General features: G+C 43.2%; 1 long non-coding RNA gene across 1 annotated transcript in view; it reads left to right on the forward strand.

Moving 5' to 3' along the window:
- Positions 1–8,899: 8,899 nt before the first annotated feature.
- Positions 8,900–13,803, forward strand: part of LOC143033906 (uncharacterized) — a 23,725-nt gene continuing 18,821 nt past the window's right edge. The window contains exons 1-2 of the long non-coding RNA XR_012967204.1: positions 8,900–8,991; positions 9,894–10,042. This is a non-coding gene — a long non-coding RNA (uncharacterized LOC143033906). The remainder of the gene's footprint in view (positions 8,992–9,893; positions 10,043–13,803) is intronic.

The raw sequence follows: 13,803 nt of genomic DNA on the forward strand, positions 1-13,803 counted from the left end.
GTCGTTTTGTTGACCTTCCGCCTGTCTGCCTGGGCCAAGTCCTCCACATCCTCATTACCTTCCATTTCCCCAGTAATCCCTCCCCCTCTCCTCTTTCCTTACTTTCCCACTACCTCACGAGCAATTCCCCCCCCCAGCAAATACAAAAAGGCACTACTCGTTGCGTTGGTATCCTCAAACTGCACTTTTATTCAGAGCGTTCGTCAAGCCGTCCGTTCGTTGAAAGTGTGTGTGTGTGTGTGTGTTTATCCCCCTGCCTCGGCAGTCGCGCAATTATCTTGCAAGTCCTTTAATTGCAGATACTTTTTTCTGCTTGAATGTATTTTTCGAGTTTTGATATTTGCAATACATATGTAAATTGATGTAGTTTAATTTCTTCGTAAGACGTGAACTAAGAACCGAGAAATTATATAGCAAATCCCATATCAGTGTATATTTATGTTACTTGATTGTTTAATCTTTATCTATTTTGCCTGTAGCGGTTGTAATGTAATATAATGTAATGCGTAATTTATAAATGCATATTTACCTGTGCGCATCCTACAGCGCAGCAAGCGACCATACGGTACGTCGGTGCCAGAACATATATTATACAGTATAACTATGTATACTTATGCATATATTCTATTCGTACCCAGTCCTGCATTTCCTGTGACATTTTAACATGCAGAAGCTATATATGTATCCATGTTCATAATATGATTCTGTAGATATTTTATAAATATGTCCTTCATAGATGCCCGCAGGCCTACGACATAGGATCAGTAAGCTGCTTGCGCTAAGCAATGTTGGGTATTGTGGTACATGTGTTACACTTAATAATACCACAGTACCATTTAACCTCGTCTTTTATTTGCTCTTATATCCACGCACGATCTAATGGTGACATCCCATATGTCTCTCTTTATTTCAATTTTAGTTTGCTGCAGGCCACGTTGGGGTGTATGGCCATGAATGATCCAGGCTTAAGTCAAGAAACCACCCAGATCATGCGTGTAGGACAGCGCCTGGCCAAGTGTAAGTACTTCTGTAAGAGCCTCGTTAAATGTGCGTGATGGGATGATGGTAAGCAAACGTAAGTTTTTGTTTAGATGTTTGTTACCACACGTAGATTAAAAAGATCCAAGACAAAAACAAAAGGTTTTCACAGATTGACTTATGTGGCCGGTTTCATGGGGGCTGCGGGCATCAATCGATCGATTGATTGATTACATGATAAATACTGGTGATAATGAGAACATCAGCATTTTATCTATCACGAATAATTGGTGATGGTCTTCGTACGTAATAATGATAATGGTAATAGTCAGGGGCTCAGGGCCGGATTAATTATCCTTTACGCCAAGTACGCCATGGTGTAGGGCCCCAAGCACTGGGGGCCCACAAACCGGATAGACCCGACCCATAATGAGCACCGACCCACATTTGAAACCAATATTGTGCGCTTGGCACAAGGAAAATCAAGAAAATGGTCATTGGTGTTGCTATATTTCTGTATGCTGCTAATAGAGAATAAAAGGATGAGGGCAATATGTATAAATATATATATTGTATCAGTAATGCATTCTAATGTTTCAGTAAAACGTCAGATTGTTGAGATCTTGTATTATTTATTTAAGGGGGGCCAAAACTAGATGGAGTCCAATGTAAGCTTAACCCGGCCCTGGTAATATTACATATATATACCGTATACCAACGTCTTTTACCCCCGTACAAGGGAAGTAGCCATCTTCAAAATCCATAATATAATTCCACTCCTACCCATTTCGTCCCCACATATTCCACTTCCATTCACCATCCCTCACTCCCTCTTTTCTTGGCTCCTTCTGGATGACTGATAATCTCTGCATCTCGCCCATCATCCTAGTAAAAGTGAAAAAAGGAAGAACAATAATATAATCTTGTAGTTATTATAGAAGTTAACGGTCATTTCGTGCTCTGTAAGAGTTTTACACCAGTTTTCTTTGTGTAAGTAAGGGGTGACCACAGCCTAGCGAGACTGATCTGGAAGTGACACCGTGCGTAAAAGCAAAAAATATATTACATATTCATTGAAACGAATCTAGCGGAGGATATCATTGTTCATTCAGAGCTGATGTATGTCTCCAACCCAAAAAAACATTTGTGTGCTTATGTATTCTCTCTCGCTCCCTCTTTCTTTTTCTCTTATTATTTTTCTCTGTTTTTCCCCTCGTATTCTTTTTCTCTTATTCTTTTTCTCTCGTTCTCTCTTCTTTCTCTTTCTTTCCTTCTCCTCGGCACTTTTATCAAGTGAGAATTCAATCCAGAGAGAGAATAAGGGTTGTTATTTTAGCGTGCGGTCTACCGTAGTGCCCGTAGTCCACACTGAAATGACCTTTCATTGTCTAATTCTAATCTTAGTGCTCCTAATTAACCAAAGTACTCTAGAGCGGTCAATATTGAGTTAGGTTGGGCTCGGAGATAAAAGTGACAGGTAGTTGCAATGAGTATACCAAATATTTGCCAACACATTACTTTTTTCTATGATCAAAATAAAGGGAAGGATGAAACCATATCCTTACATGAAAAGTCGACATAAATCTAAGGAAATCGATAGTATACTGTATTCATATGTATACATGGAGGAGAAGCGTGCCTGTGAGGAATTGTTACAAAAAGGAAACGAGGCAGATTAGAGGTAGAGCGTAAAGAGGATGGAAACGAACTGCAAGGTGGAGGCCAAGAAAAAGAGGAATTGTTACAACGAGGAAACGATGAGGCAGATTAGAGGTGGAGCGTAAAGAGAGGCGAAATGTAAGGTGAAGGAGGCAAAAAAAAAAAAGTGGCGGTGAGTTGTTACAAAGAGGAAACGATGAAGCAGATGAGAAGTATAGCGTAAAGAGAATGGGAGCGAACTGGAAGGTGAGGGAGAAAAAAAAAAGTGGTGGTGACGAATGTTACAAAGGGGAAACGATGAGGCTTAATAGAGGTAGACTGTAAAGATGATGGAAGCGAGCTGTAAGGTTGGGGAGGCCAAGAAAGTGGACGTGAGGAATTGTCACAAAGAGGAAACGATGAAGCAGATTAGAGGTAGATCGTAAAGAGGATGGAAGCTAACTGCAAGGTGAGGAATGCCAAGAAAAAGAGTGGCTGTGAGGTGTGAGGTAAGTTTGATCATTTTGAAAGGAAGGAAAATATGTTTTTAAAGGAAGTGAAAACAATCGAATCGGGATGGGAGGAGTCGATGTTAGTGATGGAAGTGAAGGCTGTTGGAGGGGGGAGTATTTCAAGCTGCTACCGAATGTAGGGGAGGGACTTTTTTCATTATTATTATTATTATTATTACTTTACTATTATTGGTTTTATTTGTTTTTATTTATTCATTTATTTATTCATCTATTTATAGTAGATGATCAAAAAATAACTGATAGGTAAGAATAGAATGGTTGCTGCAAAAATGTATATACTATCTCCGGAAGAAACTAGAGCTGAAAAATCACCCGGATTGCATAAATGTCATGTCTGACAAAAGCTGTAGTGATGGGGTGGCTGGTTAGATTATTGAACGTGTGTCTAAGAGAAGGAAGTCTTCCGGTGAACTAGAGGTGTGTATATTGTCTCATTATACAAGGGGATGGGAGTCAAGTATAAATGTAATACTTTTAAAGGGATGAGCAAGTGGGCAAGAAAATTCGCCGATTAAGTGTTTGTGTCAAGGTAGGAAGTGTTTAGCAAAAGGAAAGGGATTTATTTATTTTGGGAGTGGGAGGCTTTTGTAAACTTGGTAGTTGATAGAATTTGTGGAGTGTTACGGATGTATAGAATAGAGTTTTATTTATTTATTTATTTATCTTATTTTTTTTTTTTTTTTTACATGAGTAATAGGGCATGTGTGAGGGAAAGGAATGGAGAGTGAGTATTTCTAAGTGAGTGCGAGGCAGCGTCAGGATTGTCTGATGTCGCCATGGATGATCAGTGTGTATATGGACGGGATGATTAGGGAAATGTGTAACCATAATGGATTATGGTTACAGTGAACACACGAGTGCCAGACAGAGGTTTGGAATTAGTGGGTGATTCTAAGAAGAGAGTGGCTCACTTAGTTACTAAGTTTGTAAAGGTGTGTGAGAGGAGAAAGTTGAGAGTAAATGTGGTTAAATGTAAATTGGTGATGTGTTCAAAGAGTGGTGATGGTAGCAGGTTGAATGTGAGTGTGAAAAATTAAGTATTCAAGAAAGTAGAGGTTTTTAAGTATTCAAGGTCGTATGTAGCGATGAATGGAGGTTTGGATGTGGAGTTGAATTAGAGAGTAAAAGGCGAGAGGGAGGGAATGAAAATTGTAATGGGAAATAGGTAATTGGGGATGAATGCAAAGTGAAGGTTGTATGAATGAGTGAATGTACCCACGGGACTGTATGGGGCGGATTTGTGATATAAGGAAAGGAGACCGGAAGAGACTGAATGTTAGTGAGATGAAGTGTTTGAGTAATATGATGGGTGTTATAAGAATGGGTAGAAATGTGAAGATAATGCAAAGAACAGGGAGTAGGAGTTGTTGGTTAGAGTAGATCTAAGAGGGATGGTATGGTTTGGGTATATTGAAAAGATGAATGAGGAAAGACATGCATTGGAGAAGAGGAAATGAGCAGAGGGAGACCGAGTAGGAGATGGATGAAGGGGGTTTTGGATGCCAGTGGAATGTCTGTCGAGGAGGAAAGAGAGTGTGGAAGATGTATGACGCGATCCGAAAGGGTGTTATCCTCATCTACTTTTTAAATTACTTTGAGTGGATGAAGAAATGGATCGCCAGATTATGAAGTGGTGTGGGTAAACGAGCTTCAGCTTTCGGGTCTTCCAGGGAGATACGTCTTGTTACATTGCCTTTGACCCAATTAGTGTGACGGGGAACAGGGCGACCCTTCATCCCTGCGGTGTTGAGATGGGAGGGGTGGTTGAGTCGGGATTGTTGTGTATGATGCGGGTGTATGCTTTGGCCCGGCCATTCCTTCATAAGTAATGTTCAAAGACATGTTCAAAGGTATAGCAGAAGAATAGTCAGTTTGTCTACTTTTGTAGTTTCATAGTGAAAACATTGTTTTTAAGAATTAAATAGATGCTTAACTTCTTAGATAATTTCAACTGAAGGCTACAAACTAAGATGAGTATGGATGTAGATGTAGACTGTAGAGCATCCAGAGGTGGGGACACGGAACTCTAAGATCGGGCTAGTTTTGTCATGACATTGAATAGAGAAAGTGGGAAGGAAAGATTCATATAGGCACCTGGGTTCCCTTGAGAAAAAAAAAAGGGCTGTGATGAGGGGAAGCAGAAGTCATTAGAAATTGAGTGAAAGGGAGCGGAGTTGGTGTGGGGTTAGGGAGTTAAAGTTTGTTCTTCTCCCCCTCTAGAGAACCTAATGTCTTTAGATATTTGTAGTTTGGAATGAGATTGTATCACTTGGTTAAAAGGGTGTGATTTATGTATTGTGTAAAGAATAAAGTTTGGTACGTAGCTTGAAAAAATAGGCAGGTCTCCACAGAGGAAGTGTGAACTCTGGTTCTCTTAGCTTTCGTCTGCTTCACTCTTGACAATGATCCCCGTACAACGTATCAAAAATCATCACACTCTCTGTGACCTGTATACATGTATGTGTTTGTTCTTGTAAAAATACACTTGTGAAAACTTGTAAGAAGGGTAATGGTGTATCATGGATCTCGACCATATTCTATAAAATTACTTTTGCTTTCCCTGCACAGGCTTGGCGGAGTATGCCTACACGTTGCCTCATTACGATTTATGTCTGAATGCCTTGCTCCTGGCCAAAGCCTTCTTGGCCAAGGTGTGGGAGAACTCTCGTTTCGTGGCGCGACAGCTGGACAAGATTGGGCCCGTTCTGGCCGTGGCCCTGGCACACAGCAACCTCACTTCCTTCCTTGCCATCGAGAGGGCCAGTCCCCGGGAAATCGAATTGGTAAGGAGACGAGAGTGCGTCCACACGTGTTGTCACCATGTGACAGACTCGACGGGAAAAAGTCACCGGGAATATACCGATGGTGGAGAGGGAGGGTGCGGTTCCGTCGTCAAGCTGATTCTTCATATTTGTTACATGTTGTTGACACGTGTGGATGCCCCCACCCCTTTGTATGTATACTTACTTGTTCTCACGCATATACTTAAGTCTTATGAACTTTTCCGATTTTAAAATGGTTCTGGTCCTCAAAAAATCCTATTTTATTGGGACTAGTAAGAGGCAACATCGAGAGATATTCTGTTTTTTTAGCGGGGAAGTTCATCCAGTATGCTAGAAAATGTTGACGTTCTTCGCAAACTTTTTTATGTTTTAAGAGCGGCGAGGCTCGCCCTTGAGCTAGAAATTCGTGAAGGGAAACACCTCTGTTGGTTTTGGGGAACTGTAGTCGAAGGAGCAGGTTGAGGCTAATATTAAGAGACACCACCTTAAAAGTACGTTTTGCTCGGTGCGATTATCGCTCAACGATGGTCGTCCATTGCTGAATGATGATCTAGACTCTAGAACACTAATTCTTTGGTTTTGATTGGGGCTGTTTTGTTTAGGCTGATGCTAATTTTAACCGAACCTACAACCAACGCCAAAGAGCAAAATGTACCAGAAGTCTAATCACTGACCCCATCAACTGGATGCGTTCCGTTCCGTTCCATGTTCCTTGTTCACAGGCGCAACGTGTGGACACCGTTACATGTTAGAGCAGGCGTTGATGTTAGGTCATAATAATGATATGCATGATTTTAGCCAAAATATGAATATTCAGAATTGTTGCCTCGAAATTCAGTGCATGGAAACTCGCAGCCTTGCAGTGGTCAGCGACGGTGCTCGGACCTTTCAATAGATCTCTCCAGGAAGAGACCTTGAACTGTTGCCCTTGTTGTATATAATAAAGCCCTGTTCATAATAGCGGTTTGAACCGCGCAGAAACCGTGGCGGTACAGCACAGTCAAGAAAAAATACGCGGTTGTGTGTGAACGCCTCCATTGACTTACATTGTTATTGAACCGCCGTGGTTGAAACCGTTAGTGTGAACAGGGCCTTAAGTGTGGGTAAATTTCTGTGTCCTCGGGTGATATGAGGATGAGAAGAACAAACGACGAATAACAATTGTAATTGATTATTAAAAAGAAAAAAAAATCGAAACTGATAGAAAGAGATCAATGGCTTGCTCTAGAAATCGAGGCCAGGGTAGTGATGGGTTTTGAAAATAAGTGGTGCTTCTTTCCGACGTCCGGGGGCCAAAACTACCTCATGTAGACTGTCATCACTGGTCCCTTAGGCCCTATTCACACTAGCACTTTTAACCGCGCGGAAACCGTGGCGGTATCGCATAGTCAAGGAAAAACTGCGCGGTTGTGTTTTAAACGCCCCATTGTCTTACATTGTAATTGAACCTCCGCGGTTGGAACCGTTGGAACCGCAGGTGTGAACAGGGTCTATATCGTGAGAAAATGGCAGTTAACGGGAGGGTTCTCTGAGACAACAAGGGCAGCTCTGCTTTCAGAGGGACGACTCGGAATTGAAGGGAAAGAAACTAACAGTGATGTAAATCAAAAGGAAAAAATATAACAAAGTGAGGGAATATATAGCAAGAGAAATGAACGCCCTATTTTCTGACAGCAATTCTTGTTCTGTCACACAGACCACGCAGATACATCAAGGAGAAGCAGATAAATGGAAAATAATAGCTACCCTATTAGTAATATTAGATTATCCTAATTTATATACGTAAATGTCCTACAGCAGATACATTCCAAAATGTTGTCATGTTTCTGCTTTGGTATGTATATACCTCATGTAGTGGTATGTTATAAATCATTGGGTAGGATAGTTTGAATTAAAGCAAGAAAATGGCAGAAGCACTGATAAATGTATGGGAAGGTGATGACCCTGTGTCGGAGTTATGCAAGAAGATATCCCCCCACCCCCCCATCCATCTCCTGTCTTTGGTTGGACAGTTTGCTCGAACATTATCCATATTTGCTCTTGGTCATTTCCTTTCACTTGGCAGTGGCGCAACGGATATCTTTCTGGCCCTCCAGTCTCATAAATCAAATCGGCCAGGAACTCCCTCGAGATCAATGAGATGTCCCTTGAAGGTGTGGTGGCCGGGTCGTATTAAGGTATGTTTTGCTCGGTGCGATTTTGAGCCTACCACAGCCAATGGTGGGTGACCTGTATCATACCTCCTGGCAACATATTTGGGTAAACGCGTTGGTAAGTTCGGTTAAAATTAGCATCAGCCTCGTACTTTACAGCTCGAAGCAAAACAGCCCCATTAATAAACAAAGAATAAGTGCTCTAGACAATCGTTTGACGATCATGGAATTCAATAAACTTAGTAACTATGTAGTGAGCGTTTTAAGAGGTTAGATAACTTTATGAATGGGGATGATAGGTGGTAATGGACATGGAACTGCCTAGTATACTGCAGGCCTTATGGTTTCTTGTAATCTCCTTCATTCTTATGTACTTATGTTATAATTGAGCCATGAACGATCATCGTTGAGCGATAACGGCACCAAACAAAACGTACCTTTACGCAATGGACCGATTCAGTACCCCCTCCTAATAGGAGGCTGAGTTCCTTTGAATGATATAGCATGTGTATAAATTACAGTTGAGGCTATTATGCATGTGTAATGTATTCCCTGTCATTGTTGTTTAGCTTCTCGGTGAATCGTAATCCGGTTCATGAGTGATTTATAACAGTGATGTTTCAGGCTATCTGGTGGTGCTATCGAGTGTGCATTTTGCGTAAATGTCGATATCTTCAATTTGGGTTATCGTATTTTCGCGTCTGGCATTACAAATGTTTTGCTTATCAAGATATTGCAACGGGCAAATACTTCCCCTTTGTTCGTGCAGTGATATATTTCACATCTTCTCTTTCTTCTTCTTCATTGTTCCAGATCTGCAACCGGCAGCCGCCCTTCGGGAATCACATCCAGGACCAAGCTCGACGTGTCCCAAAGTATGAGGTCAGCATTAAGCAAGTGGGAGAGGTGAGTGAGACTACAACCGTAGTGATAAATCTGTTAGCAGTTAAATGGGATTGGCTGTCAGAAGTGATGAAATTTTCATACTAAATACGAACCAAACGAGAATTAACGGTCTCAAGCTGTCAGGACGTAGATTTGATTTGAAAGTGGGTAGAAACGACTTCACCAACCGTGTGGTCAGTGAATGGAATAAATTTCCTGCAGAGGCAGTGCAATGTAGTATGGTTCGAAGTTTTAAGACTCATTTAGATAAACACCTAAGCAATATGCAGTAATGCCTGCCATTTGTTTGATTTGCCTGTTTATTAATGTCTTCGTTTAAGTATTTATTTTTAGTATCCGACCTAGTTATGGACCAAAAGGTCTGCTATCGGTATACTCTTCCCATTTAATCCTTTGTAATCCTTTGTTACAGACTTGTTTCTTATTGCCGGATTTTATAATCCCTATAATTTTGTACACGAGTGTAGTCCAATTAGGAATAAATGTCCAATTTTATCCCAGTAAAAACTTTACTCCTTATGCATGCAACCGGACCTTGGCGTGAATATGACCTCTGGTGGGCAGTACGAAAAACATCCATTAATATAAATTAGATATTATTTGGGTGGACCGTAGATATAGCATGTTGGAATTCTGGGAGGTGCCAAGCCGGGATGAGTCATTGTGATAAGGTACAGAGGTTGCATCCTCCCCAAGAGGAGATAGGCCTGCCCTGCAGTGGACCATGAAGACAGAACTCTGACTGTGACCTCACTAGTGTGAGTAAAGTCGCTCCACCCAGCTTCACCTCTGGTTTGGCCCAAGCTCCCCAGCCTCCTCTTCTTTCCTGCTGAAAGTGACAACAAGCTAAGAGTTGTACTTGTCTCTGAAAGGTATGGGGGTCTCTTCCTCTTTGTGTGCAGGTTCTCGCGGACGAGAGCGAAGTGGAGGTGATTGTGACCCTTTTAAACCGCGACCAACTGACGAAGCCGCCCACCACACCGCGCAACCACTCGGTGCTTCTCATCGTGGGCGACGCCGACAACAACCTCCTCGTGCTGCAGCGCATTTCGTGAGTTCTGCGTCCTTTCGTGGGCCAATAATAATAGTAATAATAATGATTATTATTATTATTATTATTATTATTATTGTTGTTGTTGTTATTTTATTATTTTTATTATTATTATTTTCTTCTTATTCTTCTTCTTATTCTTATTCTTCTTCTTTACGTTCCTCTTCTTCGCGTTCTTCTTCTTCGCGTTCTTCTTCCTCGCGTTCTTCTTCGCGTTCTTCTTCCTCGCGTTCTTCTTCTTCTTCTTTGCGTTCTTCTTCGCGTTCTTCTTCACGTTCTTCTTCCTCGCATTCTTCTTCGCGTTCTTCTTCGCATTCTACTTCGTGTTCTTCTTCGCGTTCTTCTTCCTCGCGTTCTTCTTCGTGCTGGGGATCCCGTGTTGGGGTTCCGCTCCGAGGCCGAGGCCGAAGGGGAAAACAAGGGATTAGAGCGCGGAAAGCTGCGGCCATAGGCCGCTGTTTGCGCAGCCAAGCCCCCGGCGAAGCCGGAGAGGGCGAAGCCCGCGGCTTGTATATATATATATATATATATATATATATATATATATATATATATATATGTTATATATACATATATATTATACATAATTTTTTTTTTCGCGGCCAGGCAATTTGATTCATTCGAGGAAAAGGGTGAAAGACGTCAGAAATATCAATTAGGATAATTTCCGTACAAGCTATCCTCACAGGCTATAGTAGGGTGGCAATAAAAGCACCTGCTTTGATAATATGTATTAATTCACAATTTGATCAATCCACACGAGAAACAAAGGAGGCATGTTCACACCTTGGAGGCTACAAGCAAGACTGAAACCAAGCCCTGGGTTGGCGGGAAAACCCTCGTGCGCGCGTGGGGCGAACGCTTGGTTCTCCCAACATAATGGTACATAAAGTTACATTATACTAATGGACAATACAATCAATAATGAAATTAATGTCCAACAATACCTATAATAATTAATGATACTACGGGGAAAATATATAACTCCTTATAGAGCAATACGTATGAATAATACTCAGCACAATGGTACGATGCTACAACGGTACCACACCATCATAAGGTCGATCGAGATATTCGTGATCCCTTCAGTATAGTGACGACAACCTCCCCCGCAGCCGAATGAAACCATTCAGCGGCAGCCAGAATAAAACACGTAAAGGACGCCAGTGTAGCGAAAGGCTTGAAGATGGATCTCTGAAGCACTTGGTTCGACTTCAGTTTTATTCCGGCGTCAGGCGAGTTTCTCTCCCCCTCCCTCTTTCTCTCCCCCTCCCTCTCTCTCTCCCCCTCCCTCTCTCTCCCTCCCTCCCTCCCTCCCTCCCTCCCTCCCTCCCTCCCTCTCCCTCCCTCCCTCTCCCTCCCTCCCTCCCTCTCCCTCCCTCCCTCCGTCTCTCCCTCCCTCCCTCCCTCTCCCTCTCTCCCTCTCTCCCTCTCTCCCTATCCCCCTCTCCCTCTCTCCCTCTTCCTAACTCTCTCCCTCTTCCTAACTCTCTCCTTCTTCCTAACTCTCTCCCTCTTCCTAACTCTCTCCTTCTTCCTAACTCTCTCCTTCTTCCTAACTCTCTCCTTCTTCCTAACTCTCTCCCTCTTCCTAACTCTCTCCTTCTTCCTAACTCTCTCCCTCTCCTTCCCTCCCTCTCCCTCCCTCTCCTTCCCTCTCCTTCCCTCTCCTTCCCTCTCCTTCCCTCTCCTTCTTCCTAACTCTCTCCCTCTCCCTCCCTCTCCCTCCCTCTCCTTCCCTCTCCTTCCCTCTCCTTCCCTCTCCTTCCCTCTCCTTCCCTCTCCTTCCCTCTCCCCCCCCTCTCTCTCTCTCTCTCTCTGAATTGTTTTTAAAATGCCCCCATTGAGCACGATTATTTTCTTAGCCACATATTATGCGTACGATTGCGTAACTTCGGAACTGTTCCCCCCTCCCCCCTCCCACCACACACACCCGGAAAGATTCAGCGGCCTCTTCGTGCACAAGTGATTCATTTCGACATTGGTCTTCCTTATCTCCTTCGACTTTCCCAACTTATCTTGTGCATTGTTGAATCATGTTTTCGCTTATTCTCCCTTTATTTATTAGACCCTATTACTCAGGTGTTTTGTCTCCCGTTCGTTACCTGCAGTGTATTTTGTTGCCTGCTGCCAGGGCCAGGTCCTCGCTATCTCTCGAGCTTCATCTCTGCAGTGAATCACGCGTTCAGCCACCGGGCCTTCAACCCTTCTGAGGAACATTTTCGACCCTTCACCCACTGAAGGGGTACCACACGACTGAATAAACTCGTCTGAAAGGAGTCCACCTCGGTACGAAAGAGGTGAATGGAGATAGGTCTTACTCCCCCATCCCCTTCTGAAGAAATAGAAGGTGAGAAGCCTCCGCCAGGAAACGTGTAGCTGCAGCCAAAACCGTCAACTTTTAGCCTTATGCACTTGGACTGTTGGAGCAGGTAACAATCACTGCTGGAAATCGTAGAGAAGTACGGGTCTCGAACCCACAACAAAGCGAGAGCGAGACCAGCACGCTTCCGATTACGCCACCAGCGCACATGTCGAAGAAACGCCACGGAAACAGAGTTTAATAGTATAGCTTGGCTACAACAGGAGTGAAAGGATATAAACCTCCCCCGGCAAGCTGTGATGATTATGAACCGTATTTCCTGAAACCATATGGCTGGTATTCATTCAAGTGTGCTCTGACGCCGCGAAACTGAATACGTCCCTCAGTGTTAGCTGATAGTGAGGCTGCGGCGATCCAGTGGCCGCCGCGTATGTTCCGTATCTGGAAAGTTGCGGGCTCAAGTCCTGCAGGGGGGAGTTGATTCGCCCGTGGACATTGTCCAGAATCCTTCGTCGTATTTACCGCAAGGCAGCTGGGTTGGTGTGCTTCCTGCAGACGTGGGTGGGAAACCAAAGCTCTGTTTGTACAAGAATATAACTTCTCGAGGAATCTCGAGTTTGGTTCCTCACAGCCATTCCAGCGAAAATTTCTTGGGAAAGAAAAAAAAAATTGCTTCATATTGCTTTCTGTGTCAGCATTTTTAATATTTATTTATTCATTTATATAGTCATCTATTTATTCATTCATTCATTCACTCCGGAGCTGGTTTGACGCGGCCTTTGACTACAACATAAACAAACATTGCGTAGGGATTGAGGTATGGGGCTGTACAGCCGCGACAAGTCACGTGGCAGGGAACGTGACTGATGTTCACGACCTGACGCTTCTCTGCCAGCGCGACCCTGCTTGACCCGACCTAATCCAGTGCAATTACCTAATTACGCACCACGGGTAACTTGCCCACGCAGTATATATATCAACTTCCGCCGCATGTAAAATCAGTTCACTCGTACCTTACAATAAAGGAGACGAACTCACCCAAACCTCATTCTCTTCACCAATAGTAGCATCGCTACAGTGCTTATCCGTGTCTTTGCTATTTGTCTCGATGAACCAAGACTGCGCCATTCATTATGGGTCCCACCTTATTACCTTATTCGTCTTTATGGTACTCCGTACGGTAGCGAAGAAGTTTTAAGTGAAACAGTAGTTGCTCACTGACTGCGCGAACGACATTGCCGTGCGGTTGAGTGACGCAACATAGAAAGATCTAGGCTTAGGAGAAGATCCATAGGAAAAAGAAAAAAAAAACATAGTCGTTCGTCGAATTTTCTCCCACCTGTTTCTCGCCTGACCGAACTAGCGTGGCACTAAGAGCACTGCAACCCTTATATTTACAGTTCATCTTCCCTCCCGTTTATAATGCCCCTATGGCTTA

This window comes from Oratosquilla oratoria, chromosome 2 (assembly GCF_046742065.1).
Source record: "Oratosquilla oratoria isolate Oo_2021 chromosome 2, ASM4674206v1, whole genome shotgun sequence".
NCBI classification, from domain to species: Eukaryota; Metazoa; Arthropoda; class Malacostraca; order Stomatopoda; family Squillidae; genus Oratosquilla; species Oratosquilla oratoria.